Source organism: Odocoileus virginianus, chromosome 3, assembly GCF_023699985.2.
Source record: "Odocoileus virginianus isolate 20LAN1187 ecotype Illinois chromosome 3, Ovbor_1.2, whole genome shotgun sequence".
Lineage (NCBI taxonomy): Eukaryota > Metazoa > Chordata > Mammalia > Artiodactyla > Cervidae > Odocoileus > Odocoileus virginianus.
Window position 1 is genome coordinate 19,392,959 of NC_069676.1, and position 17,042 is coordinate 19,410,000.

At 38.1% G+C, this 17,042-nt stretch overlaps 1 protein-coding gene and 1 long non-coding RNA gene across 2 annotated transcripts in view; one reads left to right on the top strand and one right to left on the bottom strand.

The window, feature by feature from the left end:
• LOC139034341 (uncharacterized) overlaps positions 1-17,042 on the top strand; it is a 76,827-nt gene that overhangs the window by 9,005 nt on the left and 50,780 nt on the right. The gene's annotated exons all lie outside the window — the stretch shown is intronic.
• The window catches only part of LOC110134348 (non-histone chromosomal protein HMG-14), a 673-nt gene continuing 621 nt past the window's right edge, over positions 16,991-17,042 (bottom strand). The window contains exon 1 of the mRNA XM_020888768.2: positions 16,991-17,042. This exon is cut by the window's right edge and continues 621 nt beyond it. The gene's annotated coding sequence lies outside the window, so the exon portion shown is untranslated.

Consider the following 17,042-nt stretch of genomic DNA (forward strand, 5'->3'; position numbering starts at 1 on the left):
ATACTCTAGGAACGTCCCTGGTGGTCCAGCAGTTAAGACTGCCTTCCAATGCAGGGGGTGCACATGCCTTGTGGCCAAAAAACCAGAATATAAACCAGAAGCAATGTTGCAACAAATTCAATAAAGACTTTAAACATAGTCCATATTTTTAAAAAAATCTTAAAAAAAAAAAGAGCTAATAGTCTAATACTCGTGCTTCGTCCAATAAACTGTTCTTTGTCTCTGATCTGGGAGTCCTGTGTCTTCTGCCAGCCTCCATGAAACCATGGCAAGCTGACTGGTTAGCATGCAAGTGGGATAAAAATCTCAAAGCCTTCAGTTCTGACAAACAATTCCCTGCCTCCCCATTGGCCTCCAGAGGAACTATGACCTTAACTATTTCTTTTAATGTTTACCTCCATGTTTCTAGATTTCTTGGTTTTCAGATGCAGGCATTATCTGTGGTTTACAATGAATATTTAATTCTTTCTCCTCCTTGCCATCCTCCTTCCATTGCATCATTCCTTTTTTTTTACCTCATTCTACCAATATACATAGATCATAATTTGGAAATTGGTCAAAAGTTTTATTGTTTGCATAATTATGCTAATATATTCTCTGCTAAAGCATATAATTAAGATTAATTTTCTCTCAAAAACTTTTTTTCTAATAATAATAGTCTTATTTGTCCATCTGCTTAGTTTGCATAATGTCCCTCTCAGTGATTTAATCCTAAATTCTCAGCCACTTACATAAATCTCCTTTCAAAAGATTTGGGTAAATCAGTTGTTCTCACAATTTCATCTTCCCAAGAAAGTCTCCCCTGGAGCCTGCTGACCTGCTCTGACATGGACACTGCCATCTGCCGTGGGAATTCCCTCTCCTGGCTCCTTTGTGGCTCTCCTACTCCTTGTTTCCCTGGTCTTCCTCTTTCTTGGGAGGAACACATCCAAAAAACCACAGAATTTCAGAAAAGAAGTAATTTTCCTTTAGAATTTTGAATACCTGTGCTACTGTCTCTTAGCTTCCAATATTGCTGTTCAGAAGTCCAATAGCATTTTGAATCCAGATCTTTTCTAACTCTCCTTCTAGAAATTTGTAGGAAAATTTCTTGGTTCCCATGCTCCAAATTTCACAATGATGTTTCTTGATGTGGCTCTATTTTCATCTGTGATGCCAGACATAGTGGGCTCTTTTAAACAAATATGTCTCTAAGTTTTAGGAAATTTTCTTTCTTAAAAAAAATTTTTTTTTAATTGAAACATAGTTGATTTACCATACTTGGTTAGTTTCAGATGTATAGCAAAGTGATTTGGTTATACATATAACCTCTTTAAAAAAATGTTTCACATGCACAGCAAAGTGATTTGGTTGTACATATAACCTCTTTTAAAAAATCTTTTCCATTATGCTGTATTTAAAGATATTGAATATAGTTCTCTGTGCTATACAGTAAATCCTTGTTGATTATCTAATTTATGTATGGTAATGTGTATCTGTTAAATCCATGCTCCTAATTTATCCTTCCCTATCCTTTCACTTAGGTAACCATAAGTTTGTTTTCTGTGTCTGTGGGTCTGTTTCTGTTTTGTAAATAATTCATTTGTACTGTTTTTTAGATTCCACATTTAAGTGATGTCATAATATTTGTATTTCTCTGACTTATTTCACTTAGTGTGATAATCTCTAGGTCTATCCAAGTTTCTGCAAATGGCATTATTTCATTCTTTTTAATGGCCCAGTAGTATTCCATTGTACATATGTACCACATCTTTATCCATTCACTGTCCATGGACACTTAGGTTGCTTTCATGTCCTGGCTATTGTAAATAGTGCTGCTATACACATTGGGGTGCATGTAGCTTTTCAAATTAGCTTTTGTCTTTTCTGGATATATGCCCAGGAGTGGGATTGCTGGATCATCTGGTGACTCTATTTTTAGTTCTCCATAGTGGCTGCACCAATTTACATTCCCATCAATAGTGCAGAAGGGTTCCCTTTTCTCCACACCCTCTCTAGCATTTATTATTTGTAGACTTCTTGATGATGGCCATTCTGATAAGAAATTTTAAACCTCTTATTATTTTATTTTTAAAAATAATTGTAAAGCCATTGCTGTTTTAAAAAATAATTTTATTTTTTAGAGCAGTTTTAGATTCTTGGCAAAATCAAGTAGAAAGTATAGAAAGTTTCTGTATACTCCTTAATCTCACACATATGTCACCAACATCCCCCACCAGAGTACATTCATTACAATTGATGAACCTACATGAACACATCATTATCACACAGAGTCCATAGTTTACTTCAGGGTTCACTCTTCGTGTTGTACATTCTATGGGTTTTAAAAAATGTATAATGTTGTATAGTCACTGCCACACACACACATAGTAGTTTAATTGCACTAAATATTCACCCTGTCTTCACTCTAACCCCTGGCTACCACTGATCTCTCTACTGTTTCTATAGTTGTGCCTTTTCCAGAATCATATAGTTGGAATCATACAATATATAGCCTTTTAAGATTGACTTCTTTCACCTAGTAATATGCATTTACGGTTCCTCCAAGTCTTTTCATGGCTTGACAGCTCATTTCGTTTTAGCATGGAATAATATTCTGTTGTCTGGATGTACCAAGTTTATTTATCCATTTATCTACAGAAGGATATCTTGGTTGCATCAAGTTTGTGTAATTATGAATAAAACTGCTATAAACATCCACGTGCAGAATTTTGTGTGGACCCAAGTTTTCAATTTATTTGCATAAGTACAAAGGAATGCAGTGGGTCATATGGTAAGAGTATGTTTAATTTTGTAGGAAACTATCAGAGTGTCTTCCAAAGTGGCTGTACCATTTTGCATTGCCACCAGCAGTAAATGAGAATTCCATTGCTTCACATCCTCATGAGAATTTGGTGGTATCAGTGTTTTGGATATTGACCATTCTTATGGGTATGTAATGGTTCAGTTCAGTTGCTCAGTCATGTCCGACTCTTTGTGACCCCATGGACTGCAGCTCGCCAGGCCTCCCTGTCCATCACCAACTCCCGGAATTTACCCAAACTCATGTCCATTGAGTCGGTGATGCCATCCAGCCATCTCATCCTCTGTCGTCCCCTTCTCCTCCTGCCTTCAATCTTTCCCAGCATCAAGGTCTTTTCCAGTGAGTCAGCTCTTTGCATCAGGTGGCCAAAGTATTAGAGTTTCAGCTTCAACATCAGTCCTTCCAATGAGCACTCAGGACTGATCTCCTTTAGGATGGACTGGTTGGATCTCCTTGCAGTCCAAGGGACTCTCAAGAGTATTTGCCAACACCAACACCACAGTTCAAAAGCATTGATTCTTTGGTGCTCAGCTTTCTTTAGAGTTCAACTCTCACATCCATACATGACTACTGGAAAAACCATAGCCTTGACTAGACGGACCTTTGTTGGGAAAGTAATGTCTCTGCTTTTTAATATGCTGTCTAGGTTGGTCATAACTTTCCTTCCAAGGAGTAAGCATCTTTTAATTTCATGGCTGCAGTCACCATCTTCAGTGATTTTTGAGCCCCTCAAAATAAAGTCTGACACTGTTTCCACTGTTTCCCCATCTATTTGCCATGAAGTGATGGGACCAGATGCCATGATCTTAGTTTTCTGAATATTGAGCTTTAAGCCAACTTTTTCACTCTCCTCTTTCACTTTCAACAAGTGGCTCTTTAGTTCTTCTGCACTTTCTGCCATAAGGATCATCTGCATATCTGAAGCTATTCTAACTCAATGAAACTATGAGCCATGCCGTGTAGGGCCACCCAAGATGGACAGGTCATGGTGGAGAGTTCTGACAAAAAGTGGTCCACTGTAGAAGGGAATGGCAAACCACTTCAGTATTCTTGCCTTGAGAACCCCATGAACAGTATGAAAAGGCAAAAAGATAGGATACTGAAAGATGAACTCCCCAGGTCAGTAGGTGCCCAATATGCTACTGGAGATAAGTGGAGAAATAACTCCAGAAAGAATGAAGAGATGGAGCCAAAGCGAAAACAACACCCAGTTGTGGGTGTGACTGGTGATGGAAGCATGGTCTGATGCTATAAATAGCAATATGCATAGGAACCTGGAATGTTAGGTCCATGAATTAAGGCAAATTGGAAGTGGCCAAACAGGAGATGGCAAGGGTGGATGTCAACATTTTAGGAATCAGTGAACTAAAATGTAATGGTATCTCCCTGTTTTGATTTGCGTTTTTCTGATGGCATATGATGTGGAGTACGTTTTCACAGGCTTACTTGCTATATAATCTTCTTGGGGAAGTGTCTATTAAAGTCATTGATCTCTTTCTAAAATTGGGTTATAAAAAAAACAAAATAAAATTGGGTTATTCATTTTCCTATTTTGACTTTCAAGAGTTTTTTTGTATTGACGTCTTTTTTTTTAAATTGAAGGCTAATTGCTTTACAATATTGTGTTGGTTTCTGCCATATATCAACATGAATCAGTTATAGGTGTGTGTGTATACGTATGTATATATATATATATATATCTCCTCTCCTTCTTGAATCTCCCGCCTCTCTTCCCTCTATCCCACCCTTCTAGGTTGTCTCAGATCCCTAGCTTGAGTTCCATGAGTCATACAGCAAATTCCCACTGGCTATCTATTTTACATATGGTATTGAATATGTTTTCATGCAACTCTCTCCATTTGTCCCATCCTCTTCTCCCTGCCTTCCTATGTCTGTAAGTCTGTTCTCTATGTCTGTGTCTCCATTTTTGCCCTGCAAATAGGTTCCTCAGTACTATCTTTCTAGACTCCATATACAGTATTCATTTTTCTCTTTCTGACTTACATGACTTTGTATAATAGGCTCTAGGTTCATCCACCTCAGCACTGACTCAAATGCACCCCTTCTTATGGTTGAGTAATATTTCATTGTATATATGTGCCATGGCTTCTTTATCTATTCACCTGTCAATGGACATCTAGCTTGCTTCCATCTCCTAGCTATTGTAAATAGTGCTACAATGAACACTGGGGTACATATGTCTTTCAGTTATGGTTTTCTAAGGGTATATGCCCAGTAGTGGGATTGTTGAGTCATATAGTAGTTTTATTCCTAGTTTTTTAAGGAATCTCTATACTGTCTTCCTGGAGATGGCAATGGCAACCCACTCCAGTACTCTCACCTGGAAAATCCCATGGGCAGAGGAGCCTGGTAGGCTGTAGTCCATGGGGTTGCAAAGAGTCGGACATGACTGAGCGACTTCACTTTCATTTTTCACTTTCTTGCATTGGAGAAGGAAATGGCAACCCATTCCAGTGTTGTTGCGTTCTTGCCTGGAGAATCCCAGGGATGGCAGAACCTGGTGGGCTGCCATCTATGGGGTCGCAGAGAGTCAGATAGGACTGAAGCGACTTAGCAGCAGCAGCAGCATACTGTCTTCCATAGTGGCTTTATCAATTTACATTTCCACCAACAGTGCAAGAGAGTTCCCTTTTCTCTACATCCTCTCCAGCATTTATTATTTGTAGATTTTTTTGACGATGGCCCTACTGACTGGTGTGAGGTGGTATCTCATTGTAGTTTTGATTTGCATTTCTCTAATAATGAGTGATGTTGAGCATCTTTTCATGTATTTATTAGCCATCTGTATGTCTTCTTTGGAGAAATGTCTGTTTAGGTCTTTTGCACACTTTGATAGGGTTGTTTGTTTTTCTGGTATTGAGTTGCATGAACTACTTGTATATTTTGGAAATTAATCCTTTGTCAGTTGTTTCATTTGCTATTATTTTCTCCCATTCTGAGGGTTGTCTTTTCACCTTGTTTATAGTTTCCTTTTCTGTGCAAAAGCTTGTAAGTTGAATTAGGTCACACTTGTTTATTTTTGTTTTTATTTCCATTCTAGGAGGTGGGCCATAGAGGGTCTTGCTGTAATATATGTCATAAAGTAGTCTACCTATGTTTTCCTCTAAGAGTTTTATAGTTTCTGGTCTTACGTTTAGGTCTTTAATCCATTTTGAGTTTATCTTTGTGTATGATGTTAGGAAGTGTCCTAATTTCATTCTTTTACACACAGCTGTCCAGTTTTCCTAGCATCACTTATTGAAGAAACTATCTTTACCCCATTGTATATTCTTTCCTCTTGCCTCCTTTGTCAAAAATAAGGTGTCAGTAGGTTCATGGGTTATTGTATCTGACATCTTTTGCAGATATATTTTCCTAGTCTGTGGCTTGTCTTCATTCTCTTGACAGTATCTTTTGCACAGAAGAAAATTTTAATTTTAATGAAGTTCAGTTTATTCATTTTTTTTTTTTTTATGGCTCATGCCTCTGCACGACTCTGGTGTTGCATGTAGAAAGTCATCACCAAACCCACAGTCATATGTTTTCTCCTCTTATCTTCTAGAAGTTTTATAAATTTGTATTTTACATTCAGGTCTGTGATCCATATATGTATATATATATATGTGTGTGTGTGTGTGTATTTTCACTTGCAGATGTCCAGTTACAGCATTGTTCATCAAAAAGATTTTCTTTGCTCCACTGAATTCCCTTGCTCCTCTGCCAAAGATCAGTTAACTGTATTTACATGTCTGTTTGTGGGCTTTCTGTTTTGTTCCATTGATTTATTTTATTCTTTTGCTAGTAGCACATTAATTATTGTAGCCTCATAGTAAGTCCTGATGTTGGGTAGTGTCACTCTTCCAACTTTGTTCTTCTCCTTCAATATTCTGGATCTTTTGCCTCTCCTTATAAACTTTATAAATCAGTTTGTTGATATCTGCAAAATAACCTGTTGGATTTTGATTGGGATTGCTTGAATCTATAGATCTAGTTGGGAAGAACTGACATCTCGACAATATTGAGTCTTCCTATCCATAAACATGGACTTTTTGTTGTTGTTCAGTTGCCAAGTCGTGTCTGACTCTGTGACCCCATGGACTGCAGCACCCCAGGCTTCCCTGTCCTTCACCATCTCCCAGAGTTTGCTCAAGTTCATGATCATTGAATTAGTGATGCCATCCCACCATCTTATCCTCTGTTGCCCTCTTCTCCTGCCTTCTGTCTTTCCCAGCGTCAGAGTCTTTTTCCAATGAGTCAGTGCTTCGAATCAGGTGGCCAAAATATTGGCACTTCAGCATCAGTCCTTCCAATGAGTATTCAGGGTTGATTTCCTTTAAGATTTACTGGTTTGATCTCCCTAATGTCCAAGGGACTCTCAAGAGTCTTCTCCAACACCACAGTTTGAAAGCATCATTTCTTTGGCACTCAGCCTTCTTTATGGTCTAGCTCTCACATCTGTATATGACTACTAGAAAGACCATAGTTTTGACTATACAGATCTTAGTTGGCAAAGTGATATCTTTGCTTTTTAACACACTGTCTAGGTTTGTCCAACCTAGATAGCATATTTAAAATCAGAGACGTTACTTTGCCAACAAAGGTCTGTCTAGTTAAGGCTATGGTTTTTCCAGTAGTCATGTATGGATGTGAGAGTTGGATGGTGAAGAAAGCTGAGCACCAAAAAATTGATGCTTTTGAACTGTGGTGTCAAAGGGACTTGAGAGTCCCTTGGACTGCAAGAAGATCCAACCAGTCCATCCTAAAGGAGATCAGCCCTGAGTGTTCATTGGAAGGACTGATGTTGAAGCTGAAACTCCAATACTTTGGCCACCTCATGTGAAGAGCTGACTCATTGGAAAAGACCCTAATGCTGGGAAGGATTGGGGGCAGGAGGAGAAAGGGACGACAGAGGATGAGATGGCTGGATGGCATCACCGACTCAATGAACATGAGTTTGAGTAAACTCTGGGAGTTGGTGATGGACAGGAAGGCCTGGCGTGCTGCAAATCATGGGGTTGCAAAGAGTTGGACATGACTGAGCGACTGAACTGACTGATTAGGTTTGTCAAAGCTTTCCTGACAAGAAGCAATTGTCTTCTAGTTTCATGGCTGCAGTCACCATCTGCAGTGATTTTTAGAGCCCAAGAAGAGGAAATCTGTCACTGCTTCCACCTTTTCCCCTTCTATATGCCATGAAGTGATGGGATTGGATGCCATGATCTTAGTTTTTTTAATACTGAGTTTTAAGCCGTCTTTTTCACTCTCCTCCATTACCCTCATCAGGAGGCTCTTTAGTTCCTCTCTGCTTTCTGCCATTAGAATGCTCTCTCTCCATTTATTTAGTTCTTTCATTTCTCTCATCAGAATTTCGTAGTTTCCCTCATATAGATCTCGTACATATTTTGTTAAATTTATAGTAGTTCATTTTGTAGTTCATATAATAGTTCATTTGGGGGGAACTAATGTGGAAGTATTTAAAATTCTACTTGTTCATTGTTGGTGATCAACTTTTGTGTATTAAACTTGTATCATGCAAGCCTGCTATAATCACTTGTTTCAGGAATTCCCATTGATTCTTTTGAATTTTATACTTAGATGATCATGTCATTGACAAAGTTTTCTTTCTTTATTCCTAATCTATTTTCCTTTTCATTTCCTTTTTTTGTCTTATTACTTTAGCTAGGACTTCTAGCATGATGTTGAAAAGCAGTGGTAAATGGAGGTATCCTTGCCTTGTTTCTGATCTTTGTGAGAAAGCTTCATTTCTCACCATGATGTATGATGTTAAGTGTAGATTTTTGTAGCCATTCTTTATCAAGGGAAGCTCCCTTCTATTAGTTTACTGAGAGTTTTTATCATGAATTGGTGATGGATTTTGTAAAATGCTTTTTCTGCATATCTTACTAATCATGTGATTTTTCTTCTTTAGCCTGTTGATGTGATGGATTATATTAATTGATTTTTTAAATATTGAACCAGCCTGTCATATCTGGGATAAATCCCATTTGGTGGTACTGTATAATTCTTTGTACACATTTTTAATTTAGTTTGCATGTATGTTTATGACAAATATTGATCTGTACTTTTCTTGTAATGATTTTGTCTGTTTTTTTTTTGTTATGGTAATGCTGGCCTCAGAGGATGAGTTAGGATGTATTCTACATCCATATTCTGAAAGTTATTGAAGAGAATTTGTATATTTCCTCCTTAAATGTTTGGCCAAATTCACCAGTGAACCCATCTGGGTCTGGTGTTTTCCGTTTTGGGAGGTTATTAATATTATTCAGTTTCCTTGATAGATAAAGGCCTAATGCAGATTGCCTGTTTCTTCTTGTATGAATTTAGGCAAATTGTGTCTTTTAAGGAATTGGTTTATTTCATCTAGGTTATCAAATTTGTGGCCATAGAGTTGTTCCTATTGTTCCTTTATTATCCTTTTAGTGTCCGTAGAGTCTATAGTAATGTCTGTCTTTAATTTCTGTTATTAGTAACTTGAGTTGTCTCTTTTTCCTTGGTTTGCCTGACTAGAGGCTTATTAGTTTTATTGATCTTTTAAAAGAAACAACTTTTTATTGTAATTGATTTTTCTCTATTGATTTTGTATTTTCAATTTCATAGATTTCTGTTCTAATTCTTAATGGTTCTTTTCCTCTGCTTACTTTGGATTTAATCTGCTCTTTTTCTAGTTTCCTAAGGTAAAAGCTTAGATGATTGATTTTAGATCTTTCCCTTCTTTTCTAATGTATATTTTCAATGCTATAAATATACTAAGCATTGCTTTCACTACATCCTACAAAATTTGACATTATGTTTTAATTTTTATTTCAAAACATTCTCTTGAGGTTTCTTCTTTAACCCATATATTATTAAGATGTATTTTGTTTAGTCTCCATATTTTGGGGGCCTGGTGACTCAGAGGTTAAAGAGTCTGACTGCAATGCGGGAGACCTGGGTTCGATCCCTGGGTTGGGAAGATCCCCTGGAGAAAGAAATGGCACCCCACTCCAGTATTCTTGCCTGGAGAATCCCATGGATGGAGGAGCCCGGTGGGCTACAGTCCACAGGGTCGCAAAGAGTCGGACACGGCTGAGCGACTTCACTTTCACTTTCACTTTCACTTTCCAGCTTTCTTTCTGTTACTGACTTTTAATTTGATTGTAGTTTAAGAAGAGTAGACATTGTATGATTTCTGTTCTTCTAAATTTGTTAAGGTATTTTATGGCCCGAAATGGTGGTCTATCTTGGTGAACTTCCTCTGTGAGCTTGAGAAGAACATACATTCTGCTGTTGTTGGATAAAGCAGTGTATAGATGTTTTTATATATGATGGTGCTGTTGAATGTCCTTACTGAAGTGTTACTGGCTGAATGTTTCTATTTCTGATAGATGGGTGTTGAAGACTCCTAGTTATAATACTGGATTCATCTGTTTCTCTTTGTGGTTCTAACAGTTTTCACCCCATGCACTTTGATATTCTGTTGTTAGAGGCATACACATTAAGGATTGCTATGTCTTCTTAGAGAATTGACTCCTTCATCATTATGTAATGCCTCTTTTTATCCCTGATAACTTTCCTTTTTTTGAAGTCTGCTCTGAAATTAATACATTATTACTATTAATAAAGCCATTCCTTTCTTTTGGTTAGTGTTGTCATAGTACATTTTTCTCCATCAATATACTTTTATTCTATATATATATCTTAATATTTAAAATGGATTTATAGTTAGGCCTTGTTTCTTGACCTACTCTGAAATATTTGGTGCATCTAGGGCATTGATATTCAAAGCGATTATTGATATGCATGTGAAGTGAAAGTTACTCAGTTGTGTCCGACTCTTTGCGACCCCAGGGACTATACAGTCCATGGAATGCTCCAGGCCAGAATACTGGAGTGGGTAGCCTTTCCCTTCTCCAGGGGATCTTCCCAACCCAGGGATCAAACCCAGGTCTCCGGCATAGCGGGCAGATTCTTTACCAGCTGAGCTACAAGGGAAGTCCGATTATTGATATAGTTGAATTAATTGTTGTTGAATTATAGTTGAATTAATCTATCATAATTGTTTTCCAGTTTTTGCCCTTGCTTTTTGTTGCTGTTTTTGCCTTTCACTTTTTTCCTGCCTTTTGTGGTTTTTTAATTAATGAAGCATTTCAAATGGTTCAATTTTCCCTCCTTTATTAGTACATTAGTTATACTTTTAAACTTTTTTAGTGGTTGCCCTAGAGTTGGCAGCATATATTTACAATTATTCCAAGTTCACTTCAAATAACACTATACCACTTCCTGGGGAGTGTGATAGCAAATAACAAAATAATCCTGATTCCTCTCTTCCATCTCGTTTCACTGTTGCTGTTTCACTGTTGTTGCATACATATAAGCCTGTTTGCTTATGTATGTATACTGTTATCCATCAATATCCATCAATACAGGCGACTGGTTCTAGGACCCTCTCTAGATACCGAAATTCACAGATGCTGAAGTCCCTGTTATAGTCAGCCCTCTGTATTCATGGATGTAGAACTTATGGATATGGAATGTGTATTTGTGTGTGTTTATTTATATATAAGCATATATAATCAAATACATTGTTGCTATTATTTTGAAGAAATTGTTATCAGATCAATTATGAGTAAGAAAATTAAATGTTTTTATTTTACCTTCACTTATTCCTTCTCTGATGCTCTCTTTCTTTATGTAGATCTGAGTTTTATCATTTTCCTTCTCACTGCAGATTTCTTTTATCATTTCTTACAAGTTCAGTCTACTAGCAATAGATTGCCTCAGTTTTCACTTGGGAAAGTTTTAATTTATCCTTCAATTCTGAAGGATAATTTTGCAAGGCACAGAATTTAGGTTGGTGGGGTTTTTTTTCTTGTAGCATTTAAAATATTTCACTTTACTCTTTGTTTGCTTGCCTGATTTCTGAAGAGGTGTAATTCTTATCTTTATTCTTTTATAGGTAAGGCATCCTTTCCCCACCCCCAGCTTCTTTTAGAGTTTTTTCTTTTTTTTAATTGAAGTATAGTTGATTTGGGGCTTCCCAGATGGCTCAGTGGTAAAGAATCCACTTGTCAATGCAGGAGATGTGGGCTTAATCTTTGGGTCGGGAAGATTCCCTGGAGGACGAAATAGCAACCCACTCCAGTATTCTTGCCTGGGAAATCCCATGGACAGAGGAGCCTGGCGGGCTACGGTCCATGGGGTTGTGAAAGAGTTGGACACAGCTTAGTGACTAAACAACAATAGTTAATTTACAGTGTCGTGTTAATTACTTCTATTCAGCAAAGTGATTTAGTTATACATATATGTGTATATATATATATTTTCATGTTCTTTTCCATTATGGTTTATCAAGTATATTGAATGTTGTTTCCTGTGCTATACACAGTAGGACCTTGTTGTTTATCCATTCTATATATGCCAGTTTGCATCTGCTAATCCCTAACTCCCAGTCCATCCCTCTCCCACCCACTCTTGGCAACCACCAGTGTGTTCTCTATGTCTGCAGTTCTGTTTCTGTTTCATAGATAGGTTCATTTATGTGTGCTCCCCATGACTAGGTCCTTTAGAGTTTTTAGTCTCTCAGATTTGACCATAGTGAGCCTCCAGCAACTCATCAGTTATATTTTAGATCACACATATAAGTGAGATCATATGGTATTTGTCTTTCTGACTTCACTTAGTATGATGATCTCTAGTTGCATCCATGTTGCTGCAAATAGCATTGTTTCATTCTTTCTTTTATGGCTGAGTTGAATTCCATTGTATATATGTACCACAACTTTATCCATTCATCTGTCAGTGGATATTTACCTTGTTTTCCTGTCTTGGTTATTGTGAATAGTGGTTTTAATCTTTGACTTTCTGTATTTTGAAAATGATATGCGTAGGGTATTTGGAGAGAGGAGTTTGGGATGGGGCATTTATCCTGCTCTGTATACTCTGAGCTTCCTGGAATTATGGTTTGGTGTCTGACATTAATTTAGGAGAATTTTTCCTTCATTATTGTTTCAAATATTTCTTCTGTTCCTTCTTTTCCTCTTCTGAAATTCTGATTATACATATGCTTCACCTTTAGTAGTTGTCTCACAGTTCTTGGATATTTTGTTCTTTTTTCTCTCTTTTATTCTCTTTGCTTTTTTCAGTTTTGGTGGTTGCCACTGAGCTATCCTCAAGTTCAGAGATTTTTTCCTCAGCTGTGTCCAGTCTAGTAATAAGCAAAACAAAGGCATTTTTCGTATTGTTTTTTATCTCTAGCATTTTTGCTAGAGTTCATTCATAGAATTTCCATTTCTCTGCTTACACTGCCTGTCCATTATTGCATCTTGTCTATTTTATCCATTAAAGGCTTTAGCATCTTAATCATAATTGTTTTAAAGTCCTGATCTGATAATCACAACATCCCTGCCTTCAGTTCAGTTCAGTCGCTCAGTTGTGTCCGACTCTTTGCAACCCCGTGAATTGCAACATGCCAGGCCTCCCTGTCCATCACCAACTCCTGGAGTCCACCCAAACCCATGTCCACTGTGTCGGTGATGCCATCCAACCATCTGATCCTCTGTTGTCCCCTTCTCCTCCCACCCTCAATCTTTCCCAGCATCAGGGTCTTTTCAAATGAGTCATCCCTTCGCATCAAGTGGCCAAAGTATTGGAGTTTCAGCTTCAACATCAGTCCTTCCAATGAGCACTCAGGACTGATCTCCTTTAGGATGGACTGGTTTGATCTTCTTGCAGTCCAGGGGACTCTCAAGAGTCTTCTCCAACACCACAGTTCAAAAGCATCAATTCTTCGGTGCTCAGCTTTCTTTAGAGTCCTACTCTCACATCCATACATGACTACTGGAAAAACCATAGCCTTGACTAGATGGACCTTTGGTGACAAAGTAATGTCTCTGCTTTTTAATATGCTGTCTAGGTTGGTCATAACTTTCCTTCCAAGGAGTAAGCATCTTTTAATTTCATGGCTGCAGTCACCATCCGCAGTGATTTTGGAGCCCAGAAAAATAAAGTCAACCACTGTTTCCACTTTTCCCCATCTATTTCCCATGAAGTGATGGGATTGCATGCCATGATCTTAGTTTCTGAATGTTGAGCTTTAAGCCAACTTTTTCACTCTCCTCTTTCACTTTATCAAGAGGTTCTTTAGTTCTTTTTCACTTTCTGCCATAAGGGTGGTGTCATCTGCATATCTGAGGTTATTGATATTTCTCCCTGCCATATCTGAATCCAGTTCTCTTGCTTGCTGTTTCTTCTGTGTTTTTTGCCTTTAGTATGTCTTATAATTTTTTTCTCAATAGCCAGACATGATGTACTGGGTAAAAAGAACTGCTGCAAATATGCCTTTAGTAATGTGATGGTAAGTTGTGTATGCATGGGGGTGGGCTGTTTTCTATAGTCCTAAGAGTAGTGCCTCTGAGTCTTTTAGTGAGCCCGTCCCTCTGGAACTTCACAGGTGCCTGTCAGTCCTCTCACCCTTCAGTGGGACAGAAAGCCTAGAGACAGCTGGAGATGGGAATTTCTCTTCTATTAGGCCAGTTAGGCTCTGACAAAACTCCAGCAGATTAGGCTTTGATGTTATGGAAAAACCCAAATGAGTTTTGGCTAACCCAGTAACTTTGAATAGGTATTCCATTCACATGGCTCAAAAGTCAGAATGAAATATATGAAAAAATTAAGTGAACTGCCTCAAACTCCCCCACAAATTTTGTTGTTGTTCAGTCGCTCAGTTGTGTTCGACTTTTTGCAACCCCATGGACTGCAGCACGACAGGCTTCCCTGTCCCTCACCATCTCTCGGAGTTTGCCCAAGTTCATGTCCATTGAATTGGTGATGCCATCCAACCATCTCATCCTCTGTTTCCCGCTTCTCCTTCTGCCTTCAGTCTTACCCAGGATCAGGGTCTTTTCCAGTGAGTTGGCTCTTTGCATCAGGTGGCCAAAGGATTGGAGCTTCAGCTTCAGCATCAGTCCTTCCAATGAGTATTCAGGGTTGATTTCCTTTAAGATTGACTGGTTTAATCTCCTTGCTGTCCAAGGGACTCTCAAGAGTCTTCACCACCTCAGTTCAAACATCAATTCCTTAGCACTCTGCCTTCTTTATGGTCCAGCTCTCACACCCGTATATGACTGCTGGAAAGACTATAGCCTTGACTATACAGACCTTTGTAGGGAAAGTGATGTCTGCTTTTTAACACACTGTCTATGTTTGTCAAAGTTTTCCTGCCAAGAAGCAATCATCTTCTAATTTCATGGCTGCAGTCACCATCTGCAGTGATTTTAGAGCCCAAGGAAAGGAAATCTATCACTGCTTCCACCTTTTCCCCTTCTATTTGCCATGAAGTGATGGAACCAGATGCCATGGTCTTAGTTTTTTTAATATTGAATTTTAAGCCAGCTTTTTCATTCTCTTCCTTCACCCTCATCAAGAGGTTCTTTAGTTCCTCTTTGCTTTCTGCCATTAGAGCGGTATCATCCACATATCTAAGGTTGCTCATATTTCTCCCAGCAATCTTGATTCCAGCTTATAACTCATCCAGCCCAGCATTTCACATGATGTGGTCTGTGTACAAGTTAAATAAACACAGTAACAATAAACTGACTTGTTATAATCCTTTCTCAATCTTGAGCCAGTCAGTTGTTCCATACTGACACATGGGTCCACGTTCTTGACCCACATACAGGTTTCTCAGGAGACAGATAGGATAGTCTGGTATTACCATCTCTTTAAGAGTTTTCCACAGTTTGTTATGATCCACAAAGACAAAGGCTTTAGCATAGTCCATGGAACACAGGTAGATGCTTTTCTGGAATTCCCTTGCTTTCTTCATGATCCAGTGAATGTTGGCAGTTTGATCTCTGGTTCCTCTGCCTTTTCTAAATCCAGCTCGAACGCCTGGATGTTCTTGGTTCATGTAATGCTGAAGCCTAGCTTGAAGGATTTTAAGCATAACCTTACTATCATGGGAGAGGAGTGCAACAGTCCAGTGGTTTGGACGTTCTTTAGTACTGCCCTTCTTGGAAATTGGGATGAGGATTGACCTTCTCTGGGGCTTCCCCGGTGGCTCAGCTGGTAAAGACCCTGCCTGCAGTGCAGGAGACCCCTGTTTGATTCCTGGCTCAGGAAGATCCCCTGGAGAAGGGAATAGCTACCCATTCCAGTATTCTGGCCTGGAGAATTCCATGGACTATATAGTCCATGGGGTCACAAAGAGTTGGACATGACTGAGCAACTTTCACTTTGACCTTTTCCAGTCCTGTGGCCACTGCTGGATTTTCCAAATTTGCTGACATATTGAGTGGAATACTTTAATAGCATCATCTTTTAGGATTTTAAATAGCTCTGCTGGAATTCCATCACCTTCACTAGCTTTATTGGCACCAGTACTTCCTAAGGACCCACAAATAACTAGTTTTTATTAGCTTTTTGGTGTATCCTGAATTTACATACATATAAGCAACTATTAATATATGGCTTTATTTTTCTCTTCTTCGTACACAAGAGGTAGCATCCTACATAACTTTTGCACCTTGCTTTGTCTCACTTTTTATAAGAATATATTTCTATATTCAAACTTAGATTAGGATATTTTAAAATGTTTTATAATTCTATTATCTCTCTTCTCTCTTATTGTAACTGTAAGTTTTTGATGATATACCTCTTGGACTGCTACTCTAATTTTATCTTTCTCATTTTTTATTTATTTATTTATTTATTTATTTTTTTTATAACTGAGATTTTATTGGTTGTTTTGAGGATCACTACACAGACATTTCAATTTGTACACAATTCTCACATACGTACCAGAAATCTAAAATATCATGTAGTTGTGATTCTTAACAGTTATTCCAGTGACTTTCCAGCTTAAAATTTGGAGCAAACTTTCCTTATCAGGATATCAAGTACCAATATCTTCAAATATTGATATGTTGTTACATCATAAGTCCCACTGATTCACAATTTAATATCATATACACTACATACCCAAACTGTCAATCTTTCACAGCACATTAACCAAGTTACTAGGAAAACGACTACCACGACCAAAGATGTTAGAGTATAGTGCACAAAATTCTGACCAGGAGAGCCAAGATCAAAAAGTGGTTTGCTGTAGGAAATAATTCTACCAAAACAATATGGGAAGAGAAGTAATTTAAAGTGTTCAGGACATTAAATGCACAACTGACTCCAAACTGCCATTTAGTATGCTTTTGTATTATAGGATATAAAAGCTACCCCCCATCTA